Here is a 5,088-nt window from a genome sequence, read left to right on the forward strand (position 1 = left end):
ACCTTACTTATACCAAACAAACTCTTTTTCTTTATTCCATACGAACTCTAATTCCAAACACACTTATACCATATGAACTTTAAGTACTTAGATCTCTGTCCCTGTATTGCTGTGCCCCAGTGTTACACAAAACAAACTTTTTCTTCACCATACAACTATTTCTTAAAAATAACACGCTCCTACCTGTGAATTTCTTTGTTCTCTTTCCTGGTTCTTTTTGAATTTCAGCAGGGAACCAGTCTACCTACCAGTGTTCCCGGAGGTCAATGTAGGAGTCAAACACGAGGGGTCTGAAGGCGCCTTATTTCTCCTGTTGACCTTCCGAAGGCTGTCGGCCACTTAGTCCGGTGGTGTCCTTGCGAAATCCTGCCAACTAATGCCAATGTAAAAGTCGACCCACGCTCTGTAATGAATCAGACAACAACGGAACCAAAGAACTTACAATTATGCTTTATTGTTTTACGCTAGCGGGAGTGAGGGATACAGAGAAAGAGTAAACAATGTAACCCGAGCTCTGTACTTAGTCTCACTCAAAGAAGTCTCAGTTACTACGTATCTTTAAACTCATGTTCATGGGAAAGCTTGGTGGGAAGCTACACTTACCAAGGCAGTTGTTGTGGTGAAACTTTTATCACAACGAGACATGTCCAACAAAGCTACATTCTCTCCTACTTGCACCTGGTCTGAGAAGCGCACAAACATGTCCATGGCTGAATTAATTCTTCACCCTGCGAAGATGCTGACAATACGAAGCATACTATTAACCCTTACACTGCCAGTCATTAACCCTTGCATTCCCAGCTATCTTTTACAAGGTTACAGAATTTCCCCGTTGTCGTGTGTGTATCAGCTCCACTGCGGCAGGAACCTCCAGTATTCAGAAGAATATGGACAGCCAGTTGTCATGGGTCACTACAAGGATCCTCGTGACTTTTCAAGGTTTTATCCTGGACCAGACGTTGGCATTGCCACCAAGGCCGGCAATTTCCTTGTCCATTTCTAATCGTCTTTGAGCCAATTAGACAAAGAATTTGGTGTCTTGCAATAATAACCTGCACCAGTAGGGGTCAGAGGAACCTCCAACTATTGAGGCATCAGTCAAACTGGCTGCTGTAAGAGTAACCGACAGCCACTGGGCGTCAGTGTAACAGGGTCATGCGCTTGAAAGTCCCAACTTGATTTGACTTTCCAAAATGCAACACTTCTCACTGATCTGAATTAAACTCCATTTACTGTTCCTTGCTGCACTTACTCAGCTGATCAAGATCCCCCTGTAATTTTTGATAACCACCTTCACTTATTTTAGTGGCCTCGTGCAGTGTCATCAGCAAACTTAATAACCATGCCTTGTACTTTCTTATTGCAATTGTTGATATCGATGGCAAACAGCAATGGGCCCAGCACTGACCCCTGAGGAACATCACTTGTCACGGGCCTCCAGTCTGAGAAACAACTTTCCACCTTCATGCTCTGCTTTCTACAATCAAGCCAATTCTGTATCCAATCAGCCAGCTGTCCCTGGATTCTATGCGATCTAACCTTCCTGAGCAGATGACAATCTGGAACCTTATCAAAGGCCTTACCGAAGAAGTCCATGCAGACCATGTCTACTGCCCCGCCCTCATCGACCTTCTTAGTCACATCATCAAAAAATTCAATTACATTCATAAGATATAATTTCCACTCACAAAACCATGCAGATTACCCCAATCCCTGTCTTTCCAGATGCATGTACCTCTTACATAGAACATGGAACACTTACAGCACAGTCCAGGCCCTTTGGCCCATGATGTCGTACCGGCATTTTATCCTGCTCTAAGATCTATCTAACCCTTCCCTCCCACATAGCTCTCCATTTTTCTATCATTCATGTGGCTATCTAAGAGTCTCTTAAATATCCCCACAACCTCTGTCAGCAGTGCGTTCCATTCACCTGCCACTCTCTGTGTGTAAGAAGAGAAACAAATTGCCTCTGACATCCCCCTTATACCTTCCTCCAATCACCTTAAAATTATGTCCCCTCATGTTAGCCATTTTCGCCCTGAGAAAAAGTCTGACTGTCCACTTGACCTATGCCTCTTATCATCTTGTACACCTCGATCAAGTCACTTCTCATCCTCCTCCTCCTCTCCAAGGAGATAAGCCCTAGCTCACTCAACCTATCCTCATAAGACATGCTCTCCAATCCATGCAGCATCCTGGTAAATCTCCTCTGCACTCTCTCTTAAGCTTCCACATCCTTCCTATAATGAGGCAACTAGAACTGGACGCAATACTCCAAGTGTGGTCGAACCAGAGTTCTGTAGAGCTGCAATATTACCTCGCAGCTGTTGAACTCAATACCCCGACTAACAAAGGCCAACACACTACACACCTTCTTAACAACCCTATTGACCAACACAGTAACCTTCAGGGACCTATGGACGTGGACCCCCAGATCGCTTTGTTCCTCCACACTTAGTAGTGTCCTGCCATTAACCTTGTATTCTGCCTTCAAATTCGATCTTCCAATGTGTGTCACTTCAGACTTTTCCAGGCTGAACTCCATCTGCCACTTCTCAGCCCAGGTCTGCATCCTATCAATGTCCTGTTGCAACCTACAGCAACCTTCACTATCCACAACACCACCAACCTTCGTGTCATCAGCAAACTTAGTAACCCACCCTTCCACATCCTCATCCAAGTTATTTATAAACATCACAAAGAGCAGGGGTCCCAGAACAGATCCCTGCGGAACACCACTGGTCACGGACCTCCAGGCAGAATACGCTCCATCTACCACCACACTCTGTCTTCTATGGCATGCTATGTCATCGCCAGAAGCACGGCGACACTTGCGGGCTGCCCCCAGAACACTGTGCAAAAATATGCATTTCACTGTGTGTTTCGATGTTGATGTGACTAATAAAGACATCTTATCCATGGGTGAGTCAATTCTGATCCCTCCGAATCCTCGCCAGCAACTTGCCTACCATTTACTGATCTATAGTTCCCAGGTTTTTCTTTGCAGCCCTTCTGAAATAAAGGCCCAACAATTGCTGCCCTCCAGTCTACCGGCACCTTATCTGTGGCTAACGATGATGCAAATATCAGTGTAAGTGAGGAGTAGAATCTGAGGGGGGAGTCGGGTGGAGACAATTAATGACAATGTGGGGAGAATTGAAATAATGGGGTTAATGTAGGACGAATGGAGTTAATGGTTGGTGCAGGCTCACTGGGCTGAAGGGCTTGTTTCTGTCCTCTGTCACTCAGGGAACAGTGCAGACAGGGAAGAGAAGCCCTTGTAAATGTTCCTGTGGCTAACTATGGAAAGAGGTAAGTGTGACCCCACTCAGCTAAACAAAACAGGAGAAAAGGCAGCAGAGACTGGGATGGACTAATATTTAAAACCCTGTTGACGACTCAAGTATACCCGGATAAACTTTGTCACCGTCACGTAAAATGTAATGGTGTCTTTTTTCAGGGGAATTGTTTATTTCTGCAAAGCAAATGTCATGGGGCAACAGGGCCAGTATGAATTTATTCACATGGGCTCCTGGTCAGGGTGGAGAGTCAACGTAATAGTGAGATGGGATGTTTTCCTGCTACTGGACTTGTTCAGTAAATCTCTAACCTCCTCAGCTCTGGTGAACGGCACTGACTTGAGATATTGTTTTCCTCTGCGCAGACACTGCCTGTTCCGTATTTCCATGAGGTTTGATTTCTGACTTGCAACATGTGCAGTTATGTTTGTATCGGTGATGATTTCATTCTACCTGTTGGAGCCCAGGTGCCAATTTGGACTGAAGCTAATTTGATAGAAAGGATTTGTTACCTTGCAATAATAACCTGCAACCACTGGGGATCAGAGGAACCTCCAAATACTGAAGCTTCAGTCAAACTGGCTGCTGTATTAGTCACTGACACCACTGGGTGTCAGTGTAACAGCCAGAGAGAGAGGGGCTGCTGGAGGGTGTGGGTGACGCAGTGCACAGGAGGATTCCACTGCACCAGGAGGTCCTGAGACTGCAGGAGCTCTTCAGATGAATATGTCGCATTGGAAGTGACAGACAGGGAAAGGGCAGGGTATTAAACTCACCAGTTAGTAACTCACTGACAGGGCAGAGCTTTCCAACAGGATGGAAAGGACATTTTCTACACTTCTTGTTTTCCTCTCGTTGTGTTTTTCTGACAGTGCATCATTATTTTTCCCACTCTTTCTCTCTCCGTTTCTCTTTCTGTTTCTCCTTCAGTTCTTCCAATTCCATCTCCATTCTTCTCTTGGTCAGGCACTTTCTTGGTCTCTTTCGCTCACTTTCTCTCTCTTTCTTGGTCTCTCTCTTTCCTTCGGTCTCTTCTGCTTTATCTTCTCCCTTTCAGGCTCACTATATCTGACCCATTCTCTCTCTCCATCTTGTTCTTTCTCCTCTCCCCATCACTTTCTCCATCCCAGCCTGACTCTCTCTCCTTCTCCCCTCCCTCTGTGCTGTGTTCCCCTGTTTAAAGCTGTCAGGGACTGAAAACCTGCCCTTCTCCCTTGCCTCTCATGTCATTTTATTTCATACCCTTTGGATATGATTTCCTTCAAATCTGAGGGGGAATGCAGACCTGAATCACAGATTTCTGTTCTTCCCACACACTGCTGCCTCGCTGTTTCCTGATTTTGTTTTCTGCTTTCTTGCATATTGTAATACTGAAAGAGACTATCTTGTGACTCAGCCCCTGTTCATCATCAAAGACTATTGTGGCTCATTTGTGTCCACGGTTGGCCTGCAGTGCAAAATAATTGGACCGTTTCACCTGACAGCAATTCCTTGCATTTACAGATGGGCTTTAATATAGCAAATCATCACAAAGTGCTTCACAGCATAAATCAAATGCCAGGACACAGAAGGAGATGGAGTGGCAGGTGAGCAACAATCTGGTCAAAAAGGAGTCTGGAGGCAATACCATAATCTAACAGGATGAAATGCTGAAATGGTTTGGACCACAATTTACTGACTCATTGAGAAGTCTGACTCAGTGATGAAAGAGTGAAGGGCATGGAAATGATGTCTGTAATATGGATTTCAAGGGGAAGAGCAAGATACAGTTTTAAGTTAATGAGAA

The sequence above is a fragment of the Pristis pectinata genome, chromosome 12, assembly GCF_009764475.1.
Source record: "Pristis pectinata isolate sPriPec2 chromosome 12, sPriPec2.1.pri, whole genome shotgun sequence".
Taxonomy (NCBI): domain Eukaryota; kingdom Metazoa; phylum Chordata; class Chondrichthyes; order Rhinopristiformes; family Pristidae; genus Pristis; species Pristis pectinata.